Source organism: Aricia agestis, chromosome 18 (genome assembly GCF_905147365.1).
Source record: "Aricia agestis chromosome 18, ilAriAges1.1, whole genome shotgun sequence".
Taxonomy (NCBI): domain Eukaryota; kingdom Metazoa; phylum Arthropoda; class Insecta; order Lepidoptera; family Lycaenidae; genus Aricia; species Aricia agestis.
The window spans coordinates 12,156,124-12,169,943 of NC_056423.1; the positions used below are offsets into that span (position 1 = coordinate 12,156,124).

The window sequence follows — 13,820 nt, forward strand, 5'->3', positions numbered from 1 at the left end:
AGAAAAGACAGCAAACTTCGAAGATCCAAGCAAAAATGTGTCTAAAACAAGGTTTTTTTGTAAAAAAGAAACTATCGAGCATTTTTTGAGTAATCGTGTTTTCGTCTTGAGCATTTAATCTTTATGAACTGAAGTTACTTGTGTCAAAAAATCAGTTTTCTAGACCTTACAGATTTTGAGATCTAGCTTAAAGTATGTAGTCAAGTTAGGGTCATATGGGCTCTTAAAAGACACACACCGCCCTTTTTTCCATACAAACGTTGTCCACTGTTTCCTCCTTGGATAATGCTAGTAAAGTTATAATTTTTTTCCTGTATATCTACGGCTACTAATACAATGTCCCTATGTTTTCTTTTTTTTTTTCATAATTTAATTATTAATTAAGATATGAACGTTCAAAAATCCAAAAAAATGGCCAGATTTTCCGCTGTGTTCAAACACCCAGAAAACAGATTTGGCTAGATTATACAAAAAAAAAAATAAAACATAGGAACATAGCTCAAGCCTTTCTTTAATCTTTAATGAAATAAGTAAGTACTTAAATCGGTTAAGTTTTGCAGAAGGAATCAGGGGACAACGAATCGTTGATTTTCTGCAGTTGTCTCTATCGCGTTCTGCGGTATAGGCTTGAGGTAAGGGAGACAGCTATAGATATTACACGTACTTTTTTTTCATTTCTCTAGCCCCTGATGTATCCTCTTAATTAAGGCACAAAAAACATTTAAAGCCTAACCTAACCTAACCTATTAAGGTTAGGTTAGGGTAACTTCTATCTCTATCGCAATGACTTACGTAATATTATAATGATGAGTTAATGATTGTTATAACTAATATTAATAATAGTAAATAAAAAAATAATAAATAAATGGAAAAAATGTAAAATAAAAGAAAACCGTAGTTAACTATAACCGCGTATTGGACTTTAGTCGGTTAAAAATAGTCGAACCAACGAGGAAGTTAAAATAATGTTATAAAAACGTCAGAATAACTCCGCGGTTAATAACAAATCTTGTGGTATTATCATTAAAAATGTATATAAACTTTAATATTTTTGCTGCTTAATTGTACGTATGCTTGTATGTATGTATGTATTATATTATAATAATACTAGATGACGCCCGCAACTCCGTTGCGCCAAAAATCGTTTATCGCGCGGGAACCGTACATTTTTCCGCTATAAAAAGTATCCTATGTCCTTTCCCGGGACTCAAAGTATCTTCATACCAAATTACACCAAAATCGGTTTAGCGGTTTACGCGTGAAGAGGTGACAGACAGACACACTTTCTAATTTATAATATGTACATATTAGTATGGATCTACTAGAATTTATGAATCATGATATGATTCATTTTTTTTAAATCGCAAAATGCAATTCTGCTTGCAATTAATGTCTAGTAATTTTTTTTCTTTTTTTTTAACCTCAAATAAATATGTATACATTGAAAAAAATACAAAAATTGATTATTTTTAAATCTTTGTATATCGCTGTATACATGTGCCAAATCTCAATACAATACGATGAAAAACCTTGAACTTACAGATTTTTGATCCGATACGGACCCAAATTTTCCACTGTGCACCGAGGCGTCCATATATCCAACTTGCTCTTATCAACAAATAATCGAAATACTTCCAATGAAAACGAAAACTAACATCCGTTTCGTATAAATATAATTAACTAGTTAATTTAACTGGACAGTTAACTTCTGGCGAACCTTTCTTCGCTTTCGTTATGAATATTTACGAGACATAGTTTGGTGAAAACATATCGATGGAAATCGATTAAATAATTTGATTTAAAATTTATGCTTGGTTTTTTTTTAATCAGTAACAAATTTGGGCTTTGGCACAGAATATATTGTATTAGTAGTACCAAGTACCAAACTTTGGTTGTTGCAGATTTTGCGGAATCTGAGTTTGCTAGTGTTATCTATGTCCTTACCCGTCTCTTAAAGTATATAACTATCTATCAAAATCAGTTTAACCCATCAATCCCCAAGCGGCAGCCGCCTGCCGCTTAACAATTGAAATACTATTGTGTCTGCCATACCCACGATGGAGGTGCGTGTAAGCAGGCAACAGGTAAACAAACACTTTAGCATTTTAAATAATGTTTTAGGTAAGAGTAATTATTATAATTATAATATTAAAGTTAAACTATTAACGGCCGCACTCAAAGACATTCAGGGCCTGTTTCACTCGCTTTCACCACTTCCTGATAAGTACCGGATAGTCTATCCACAAGTCACAACATAACTTGACAAATAGAGTATGGAGAATCTGTCAAATAAGTGTTTCTACGTGGGAGAGCCATGCTTCGGCACGAATGGACCGGCTCGACCGGATAAATACCACGTTCTCACAGAAAACCGGCGTGAAACAGCGCTTGCGCTGTGTTTTGCCGAGTGAGTGAGTTTACCGGAGGCCCAATCCCCTGACCCCTACCCTATTCCCTATCCTTACCTATTCCCTTCCCTTCCCTTCCCTACCCTTCCCTATTACCCTATTCCCTCTTAATACTTCAATCACAGTTTCCAGGAAATGCTATTGTATTCTATTGTTGTCGCGATCACCGGTGCTCTTATGGGGCTTGAAGAATTAAAAGGCCGGCAACGCACTCGCAGCTCTTCTGATGCTGCGAGTGTCCATGGGCGACGGAAGTTGCTTTCCATCAGGTGACCGGTTTGCTCGTTTGCCCCCTTATTTCATAAAAAAAAGTAATTGTGAATACTGGATAGCCTATCCGGCACATTATCAGGAAGTGGTGAAACAGGCCCTTAATGACGATTAAAGTACAATTTAATGAGGAGTTTGACAGATAATGCACGGAGGTTATGTCAAAATCTTTATTTAATTATTTATTAATGACAGAGCTACATACTAACTTGTGCGGTATCGGTAGTTAGATTACCTGGCCATTTAGCCGAAACTTTTTCATTTTCGCTTCGTTTTAGAATCGCCGATTAAAAGACGTTGACGTTCGACTCGTCTAATGTCAATTCCATACATTTTGATCGGCGATTATTTAACGAAGCTAAAACGAAAAAGTTTCGGCTAAATGGCAAGGTCAGTTAAAAATCCATATCCAGATATTTAAACTCCAGTTAAACCAACAGTTAAGTTTTGAGTGAAATATTTCCGTTTGATCTATTCGTGTCACACTGAAAATATAAATGTGTCGCAAAACAGTTCGTTTCCGGATGCTGTTGGTAATAACTCCCAAACTTAACTATAGTTTTAATCTCATTCAGGATTTTACTCTGTTTCTTAACTATTACCTATATAATGGATAACACCGTATATACGAATTTGATTTTGTTTTGATTTGGGTATAAAAAATACTGTAGAGCAGGTGTTCCCAAACTTATTTTGTCTACCGCCCACTTTGAGAAAAAAAAGAGTGTGAATGACGTGTCTACTGTCTCATGCTCTACGTGGGAGAGCCATGCTTCGGCACGAATGGGCCGGCTCGACCGGAGAAATACCACGTTCTCACAGAAAACCGGCGTGAAACAGCGCTTGCGCTGTGTTTCGCCGAGTACCGGAGGCCCAATCCACTACCCTATTCCCTTCCCTACCCTCCCCTATTCTCTTCCCTTCCCTTTCCGTCCCTACCCTCCCCTATTACCCTGCAGCTCTTCTGATGCTGCGAGTGTCCATGGGCGACGGAAGTTGCTTTCCATCAGGTGACCCGTTTGCTCGTTTGCCCCCTTATTTCATAAAAAAAAATAGAGTTCACTGTGTGTTACTTCTTCACGCCTAAACCGCTGAACCGATTTTGCTAGGCATGGAGATACTTTGAGCCCCGGAAAAGAATATGTTATAATACTTTTTATTCCAGAAAATGTATCCTTCGCGTTAAACATTATTTTTCCGCAATAGGGGTGCAGGCGTCTTCTGGTTACGGGGTGTAAGTGATAAAATATGTGTATGTGTCCTTTATCAGGAACATAATATAGAGTTCAGTGTAAAAGTAGTAGCGCTAAAAGATTTTTTATAGTAAAAAAGTAATCTATATCTATATATATAAAAATGGATTTTCAATTGTGTTAGTAACGCTAAAACTCGAAAACGGCTGAACGGATCGGTCTGATTTTCGTCTTAAAATATTCGTTGAAGTTCAGGGAAGGTTTTAAAGTGACACGAAGTTCACCCAGGACAGCTAGTTTCATATAATAATATTTAAAACGCGCTACGTATAAAACTATAAAATTGAAAAAATTATTTATGTTAATTACCTACCCAATGAATAACGTTAAAATAATTTATGCGTATATTTACACTAACATCACAAAATTTACGATTTTTTTATGTCTCTTACATTAAAGTTAACCATTAAAATTTACATCAGAATAAATTAATTTTAATTTTGTTCAGAAACAATATTTTGATGATTTTTAAATTGTTACTACATAAGAAAAAGAAGAGTACCTATTAAAATAAATAAGAAAAGGTTTTGGAACAAAGATAGAAACAACAGTATGTACCTACCGGTTGAGTTATGTAAAAACTAAAAAGTCGTTGATAACCCACAAGGCTACAACAAAAATATTCAGTTCTACAAGGTGTAACAAAACTAAGTGGTTATAACTTAGGGTGTGTATGTGTTCCTTGTAAAAGTTGCTTGTTGTGTGTTAAAGTAGCAGCGCTGAAAGACCAAATTTTTTTTCACTCTTGTATGTGGAAACTTATGACGCTGGGGCGCTTGTCCATACAAAAGTGAAAAAAAATTTTGGTCTTTCAGCGCTGCTACTTTCACAGTGAACTCTTTACAAGGGACACATACACACCCTAAAATATTATCACTTAGTTTTGTTACACCCTGTATATTATGTACTAAATACTAACATCTGATATACAGGTGTAACAAAAATAAGTGATAATACTTTAGGGTGGGTACGTGTTCCTTGTAGAGAGCTCACTGTGAAAGTAGCAGCGCTGAAAGACCAAAATTTTTTTCACTTTTATATGGGGAAACTCGTGACGCTCGGGCCCTTGCCCATACAAAAGTGAAAAATATTTTTCGTCTTTCAGCGCTGCTACTTTCACAATGAACTCTCTACAAGTAACACGTACCCACCCTAAAGTATTATCACTTATTTTTGTTACACCCTGTATAAAATTCTCGTGTCACAATGTTAGGCCGCGTACTCCTCCGAAACGGCTTTACTGATTTTAACCAAATTTTATATGCATATTCAGTGGGTCTGAGAATCGGCTACTGGGTACTTTTTATATTGATAGGTGCATTTGTTGAATAACTAATAGTAAATTATTACAACTCGAGACTGACGGACTGACCATTGTTTGTGCGACGGGATAGCGATGGATGTTGCCATGGTGACATACTTATTTAGTCACTTCAATAAAATAATACGGGCGAAATACTTTATATGGCAAAGAAACGTTTGCCGGGACAGCTAGTAACTTCATAAAATTCAATGATTTGTATATGTAATTGATTGTACCGTTGGTTCTTGGTGGAAATGCACCTGAAGATGATTAATTTCGAAACCGGTCGTGTAATTTGTTAATAATTTCTTAATATAGTGGAAAAAGTGCACGCAAATATTGTTTTATTAGTGTTCAATGATTTGTCACCGACTCGACTGATCACCAATTTGGCTGAACCGATTTTGAGGAACTTTTGCGCAGATATAGAAATTATAGAACAGAACACAGTGGCTTCTGAGTAACGGGAAAATGCACGGTTCCCGTAGGATATACTGCAGAGGGAAGCGGCTACTTCAAAAATAAAAAATGTAACCGATCCTTACTACAGCTGACTATCCCAATAAGAATGCTTTGTCAAAGAACGCTTTGTATGGCACCAATGAATGGTCTATACCACCCTAAGACTATGAAACTATTAAACAACGATTTTACACCCTACACACCGGAGCATAAAGTTCAAATTCCAATAACAAATAAAGATGCAATTGTAATCAAGTGTTAATTAATTTGGACCCTAATGCCATGGATTAAAGGTGATATTCGTGTGCACAGTTGTGTATGTGTGTATGTGTCAGCGGATGTTTCGACCCACACGTGGTTTGACTTTTGATTGGTTTTTTATAGTTAGCGCACGCGACATTTAATACTTTTCGGTTAATCATTAACTATACTAGTAATATTATAGGTCATACTATCTGGAAAAAGGAGGAGGTTATATTATGTTCGGCTGTGGATATTTTTTCACAGATACCGCTAAACTATTTATTCTGTGGCTAAACTACAAAAACTAAATACAAAATATGTGAAGTTAATTTTTATTTTTTAGAGGGCTCCCATACAATAAACGCGATTTTTTGGCAGTCTTTGCACCATATATATAAATATTTAATAGATATTATATTATGTACTTATATAAAATTGTATATTATATTTTTTATATTTATTTCTCACAATAAATGTAACTAAAAAGTACAAAACTATTAATTAATACGCTCCTCGACTGTGCTGTCTGTGTAGTGTGTACAGAACCCAACAGCACACTACTCGCACATGCCTGGCCGGTTCTATAGTTTTAATATTCTTATCTTTGCCCAAAGATTTATTATACTTTAGTCCTCCGGACGAATTTGGTATTGAACACTTCTTTGAAGTCTATGGCAACGACAATAAAATAGATAAGAAATTTCTTTATCGGCCTTTAACTTCGATCAAATATGCCTTTAAAATTAAAATGGAATCCTACAAAGTTGAAGTTAAAGTGAATTAGTTAAAATTGTGCATAAAAATGTACAGAATTACCTGTATAAAAAAGTTGAGATGAAAAAGGAATACATGGAAAAAATATCCTTTTCTGTCTCTTTAACCTTTTATAGAATTATTTGTATCAGAAATTATTTTTTAAATAATCTTCATCTAATGTAAGTAGACTAACTGCCGCACTCAGAGTGGAACATTAATTGCTTAAATGTAATGAATTCAAAATTTTGACATAAGCCCCATACATTATCTGTCAAACTCTTCATTAAATTGAAGGTTAATCGTAATTAAATGTCTCTGAGTACGGCGGTAAGTAAGTTTTTTGACGGAAGTTTAGTTACTTAACTGCGCTTTTTTATTGTTTTGACGTAAATCTGATGTGAGATGTGAAGCAAGTGAATAAACCAATTTAGGTAAAAAACGGTCCTCCGTAGTCTAGTAATTAGTGGTATAGGGCGCGGCTCTTGACTCGGAGGTCGTGGGTTCGATTCCTGCGTTGGAAACATGTTATTTCCAAGTTTGGTTAGGACAATGCAGGCTGATCACCTAATTATCTGACAAGTGAGATGATCCATGCGTCGGATGGGCATGTAAAAAGTCGGTCCTGCGCCTGATCCCTCGCCAGTCGTGTCGGTCTGCCGTCCCACTGGGTTATGAGTTATGAGAGTAAAGTAATAGAGAGTGCTCTTGTGTACTGCGCACACACTTGGACACTATAAAATTACTCCTGCGTACCTGGCCTGATTTCAATGAAACCGGCCACCGTCACCGAAACCGGTGTGGGACTTATTATTATTATTATGAGGTAAAAAACCTCTGGAACCGGATACTAGTTTGATGAAAATAATAGACTATAGAGTATAGACTGTAGGCCAGTGGTTCCCAGACTTTTTTTTTATGAAATAAGGAGGCAAACGAGCAAACGGGTCACCTGATGGAAAGCAACTTCCGTCGCCCATGGACACTCGCAGCATCAGAAGAGCTGCAGGTGCGTTGCCGGCCTTTTAAGAGGGAATAGGGTAATAGGGGAGTGTAGGGATGGGAAGGGAATAGGGAAGGGAATAGGGTAGGGGATTGGGCCTCCGGTAAACTCACTCACTCGGCGAAACAGCGCTAGCGCTGTTTCACGCCGGTTTTCTGTGAGAACGTGGTATTTCCCGGTCGAGCCGGCCCATTCGTGCCGAAGCATGGCTCTCCCACGTATATACTTATTTTGTCTACTGCCTACTTTGAGAAAAAATATGTTTTAGCGCCCCCATTGTTTCAATTTAAAATACATCCTGAGGAAATATATCACCCCCCAAGTCTCTACAAAACGCCCCCATTTTTTCTGGGTTCCACACCGCCTCCCTTTAGACCTTCAGCGCCCACAAGGGAGCGTCGCCCACTTTTGGAAAGGCCGCTGTAGGCCATAGTTAAGGATATCAACTGAAACTACTATTCCTTGTCGCGTCAAGAAACGGGGGATTTAGAAATACGAGGACTTTCGCTTAAACGCATTAGCTCGCGGGAAATCTAGCTTAAAAACTACACTACCATGTTACGTTAAATGCCCATATATGGTGAGTATCAATTACATAAAATAGTCAAAATTTTCTTTAGAAAGTCCGAGTGGGTAGCGTCAAGGCTGCGCGTGGGTTCTGGACAAGTTTTACTTGTTTTTTCGCTAATCCACATTGTCAATTGGCTAAACCACTGATTAGCCTGTGCGGTATCTATGAATGGTCTGTGGTTATAATTTATAACGGTTAATATTACATCGCCAAGGTAGAGTCTATGTAATATTACCGTGTCACGTGTGTTCTGTGTAATACGGTAGAATGAAATCAAATGGGTTAGTAATTTAGATCGATTTAATTTAGTAATTTCGTTGATCTTCAGTAGTAAAAAATTACCGAGTCAGAGCACCATGCACCGCGTTTTATTTATCGCTTCTTTATAGAATCGCCGATCAAAATATAATATGGAATTGACATGACATAAGTCGAATGTTGACTTCATATTATAACTATTATAGGGTTAGGTATGTCAAATCCATACATTTTTGATCGAGGATTCTATAAAGAAGCGTTATAGAAAAGGTGTTGGCTAGGGGCTCAGGTTAGGTTAGGTTCAAAATCTTATATCTTTAAACGAGCAGTTCTTGTATATATAATATAATTGGAATCTCGGAATCGGCTCCAACGATTTTCATGAGTATACTTACAGGGGGTTTCGGGGGCGATATATCGATCTAGCTAGGAATCATTTTTAGAAAATGTCATTTTATTCGTGTTTTATCGAATACCGAGCAAAGCTCGGTCAAATAGCTAGTTAAATTTAACCACAGTAGGTTTTTAAATTTTGTACCGTTTTGCTGTTATATAACGAGTTAATTGGATTTTGGATTTTTTTGGATTAATGATTGGACCGTAATGAGATTTAATTATATTTAGGATATTGTTCAAAATTAATGTAGTTGAAACCTTAACGGGTCGTTAAACAAGATATGGATTAAAATTGCACAGAACTATATGAGTAATACGTAATTAAACTAAGAAAATAACAATACGTAAATCGTAATTAGGAATAAGGAAATTAAATTACAAAATACTATTAATACATTTTGGATCTTTGCATCAAAACCTTAGCAGAAAATATAAAGTAGAAATGTAATATTTAACGATACATTATTTTGTTTCAGGTGGACTCTCCAGACTGGGATTGTGTGTGTCAAGTGATGGGCTAGTGTGTGTAAGTGTACAAGTGAACAGTTAACTCGGTAAGTCACTTTCATATTAATAATCTTACGGCCACATTCTGATACATTTAATGATACCTTTAATGAAAGTAACTCCATACTTTTTCTGTTAAACGAAAATGTTATGACGGTTATGTTATCCTAATTAAATGAATATTAAGTAATGATTAAATTTGACTGTTAGTCCATGAAAATAATTTTAATTCTGATCTTTTCATACTTATGGCTGGAGCATAGCATAGCATAGCATAGCATAGCATAGCATAGCATAGCATAGCAAGCATATTTTTATTTTTTATGCTAACTCTACAATATTTTAAAGCATCGCGTAGCATCGCACACCTACGAGGCTACGTTATTTGGTCGGGGTAGGTCAGTCATTTAAAGGAGTGAGCACTGAGACGGGCCGTGCCGGGGCTCATCGCAAAAATCCGCCTCCATACAATTTGTATGGAAGCGGATGCGCGTATCGCAATTCGCACACTGTGTCGGGGCGCAGCGGATTTCTGCTTCCATACAAATTGTATGGAGGCGGATTTTTGCGATGAGCCCCGGCACGCTGAGCCCCGGCACGGTCCGTCTCAGTGTGCTCACTCCTTTAGTCGTAAATTGACGGCGATGTGCCAACTCGGAAAAAACTAAACTCGATTTAACCTTAGTTAAAATTCTCGTAACTCGGGTTGAACTCGAGTTAACTGGATGGACAAGTGCTTTTTGAATTGTTACCAGTTTATTCCCTCAGCTTCGCATAAGTAGTTAAAAATTGGAACCGACAAATGATATTTTTATCTGTTTCAATTCTTTCATTTTTAGGGTTCCGTACCCATAGGGTAAAAACGGGACCCTATTACTAAGACTTCGATGTCTGTCCGTCTGTCTGTCTCCAGGCCGCTATAGAACCGCTTGCATATAGAGCATCTTAAGAACCGCTATAGCTAGACTTCTGAAATTTTCACAGATTGTGTATTTCTGTTGCCGCTATAACAACAAATACTAAAACATTTGAAGTTTTCACAAAGGCCTTTCTTATATTATGTGTACTTTAATATTTAATAATAATAATATTAAAAGAAAATAAAAATTTGAGGGGGGCCCGGGGCTTTCATACAAAAACACATTTTCGCTTTGTGTACCTTGTGCGCGAGTTCGACTCGCACTTGGCCGATTTTTTATATTATTTATCTATGTATAATAATAATAATTTAAGTAAAAAAGAAAATTATTGTTTGAAATAGAAAAAAATTGAAATAAAATATGTATTTATGTATTTTTGGCGGTTTACGAACTCGAGTCAGAGAGAATTCAACTCGAGTGGGTTCGAGTTACGGCCAACTCGAGTTAACTCGAGTTAGTGACTCGAGTTGACCATCACTAAACTGAATAAGATACATCCTAATTCGTAGCGGATCTGCCTATAAACTAATTTCTAAATAGTACTGGAAAAAACTTTTTAATATTTCGTTACATTTAGTACTGTATAATTATTTATCCAAACCCCTAAAATGAATCTAGGCACAAAACTTCTCATAAAATGTCAAAATTTTGTATTCATAATTCTGTGCTCATTGTCTACATTTTGATTTACTTACGGCCGTTCCCAATATTTGATCTATCTCTGGTTTTGCCCTACTAGAGATAGTAATAGCTCACAATTGACATAAAATATATGTCTCTAATGTCTAGTCTGAGCTATTCCTATCTCTAGTAGGGCAAAACCAGAGATAGATGAAATATTGGGAACGGCCGTTACAGTAATCGTAGTAATGATACGGAAACCCAATAAAAATGATTAATAAATTGACATTTACCAATTACTACTGTAATTACATCCACAAATACTTCGCGTTCACCCTGACATTCAGTGACGGATGTGGGACGAACCATAAATTAATGGTAGTGGTTGTTACTATACTAATAAATCCGGTAATAGGCAATAAGTATAAAATTTAGCACTTCATTTAACTCAATAGATCAGTAAAATATACTTTGCACATCATGTAAATTACTTTAAATACTTATTTAAAAAAAATCTAAAATACTCTATACGTTGGTCGTTGATGGATGACCATGATTGTCATCGGAATGCGCAGTTGTCTTCTCACCTACAAGGTGTACAGAATAAGTCAACTATAATATTATAATAATTAATTTGTATAGGTGACCCTTCACTCAACGTAAGCTCGCCTTCATAGAAGAAAGAGTTTTTTTTTCACTGTAGCAGTTATATTTCTTTCCAAAACTTATTAAAACAGTAGATCATTTATAGAAAATATCTGTAGTTGATATTTGTTTACCTTATATGTAGAGATCAGCTAATTACAGTACGTCATTATTATTTAATGACCTAAACGTACAAGCGGTTTACGAACCAAATCTTATTTTCATTTGGGTCTGTAAAAGCCTTTCTTGTTTGCCAAAAAATTTGCCCAGTACCTATCCCCAATCCCCATAGCTTTCTAGCATGTGCAGGCGCCATAACAGAAAAGAATTAAGTTACAAATTATTAAATAATATAAATATCTCTATGATAAATTAAAAGTTTACGTAACAATGAAAGTTATCTAAACAATTTGTCAGTTATTATGTTTGTTTGTCTCATTTAAGTCTTATTCCGTATTCGAAGTGAATTGATTTCGACCGGCTTTCTATGAGCCCACTCAGTTCTTTGTTTAGTAAAATGTGTTTATTGAAAAATAAGATGAGTTATTGACTTACAACTTTACAAGAAAACAATAAAATATGGAATGGTTTACCTCTAAACCAGATTACTACTTTTTACTACTACTTTTTAACTTGAAAAAGGATATATTGCTGAGGGATATATTCTGTACTAGGGTACTTCTCAAAAGACGTGTAAGTGAAGTCACAATTCGCAAATGAATAGGCGTTCCACGCGGCTGGTAGTAAATAGGGAATTTTTTCGAGTGCCGTACGTTTTCCCGCAAAAAAGTAGCCCATGTCCTTGCTAGTAGTCTTCTCCATATCCATGCCAAATTGCATACAAATCGCTCTAATATTTCGTGAGTTTAGCCCGTTCAAACAAAGTCTACAGCTTTATAAACATTAAAAATAAATATAGAATATATTATCCTAACAAAATCTTAATTATTGATCAATATAAACAGAATCATCATTGCAATCATTTATCAAGAATCATTTATCAGGATTAGCAAATCTAATATTTGGTAAGACATAATTAAATATTATCGATTTATAAAACGTTACGATTATTTGTGGCATTGACCCGAGAGAGAATTCGCTTACACAATGCGAATACGCTGCCACTTATCGCTTGTTGACCGATAAACTTAGAGGCATGAGCGGTAGCGATTTATATAATAAAAAATAATTTAAATTTTTTTACAACGTTGTCAGAATGGCTGACCCGGTTTGGCTAATTTTAGTCTTGAAATGTTTGTGGAAGTCCAGGGAAGGTTAATATTGGCCCCAGTCTCCATGTAAAGCGAGAGACAGCACAATTTTGCAAATTGCAATTACCGAAATTCAAGGATCTAAAGGGAAAGCACCACGGAAATAAAGATCAATTCAACACTAATGTAACTCTTACCGAGTTTTCACCTGTTCATTTTTCTTGCTCTATTTCCACTTTATTTACTTTAATTTATAACAATAATATCAAAATACACAAGTTTCGACTAAGTAATCACCTCATAGATTTATTGTATTGGTAATTTTTGAAAACTGCTGAAGAAACATCTAACTCAAAAATATGCGACAGAATGTCCCCGCTACCTTTTATAACTTGAGACGGGATTAAGAGAAAACCATGTCACTTATGTTTTGATTGTATGTTTATTTGCAGTGGGTAGATCGCACTTTGCCTCCGTGGTAGGCGAAGGTCGCGGCCCGCGGGTTCGAAAAAGTTGTGTAAATTAACATAGAGTAAAATAAATGTTTGTTGGAATAATTTTACTTTGATACAGAAGATCTCTATAAAAGTTACATTACTATTAAAGTTTTGTCTTTGGAATTCTATGGAATAAGGAGAACCCAACATGGAACCTTTTTTTTTTCTTTTTTGAAAGTCGGTTAAAAAAAATAGAGTACATAGACACTTTTAAGGAACGGAAAGCGTTAACTTTATAATTAAACGTATTTTATGTAGCATTACTTAAATATAAATATAGACAGGTCACAGCCACAGGTGCCTTAGCCTAAGTTAGGCACTACTAGTTCGTTATTCTTATATTTTATAATAGATCAAACTATTTTAACGTTTTTGTCTAACGGCCGTTCCCAATATTTGATCTATCTCTGGTTTTGCCGTACTAGAGATAGGAATAGCTCACATTAGACATTAGAGACATATATTTTATGTCAATTGTGAGCTATTCCTATCTCTAGTA

The 13,820-nt window shown here is 35.7% G+C and overlaps 1 protein-coding gene across 1 annotated transcript in view; it reads left to right on the forward strand.

The window, feature by feature from the left end:
- Window positions 1-9,401: 9,401 nt before the first annotated feature.
- Window positions 9,402-13,820, forward strand: part of LOC121735819 (inverted formin-2) — a 70,746-nt gene continuing 66,327 nt past the window's right edge. Inside the window, exon 1 of the mRNA XM_042126781.1 lies at window positions 9,402-9,474. The gene's annotated coding sequence lies outside the window, so the exon portion shown is untranslated. The remainder of the gene's footprint in view (window positions 9,475-13,820) is intronic.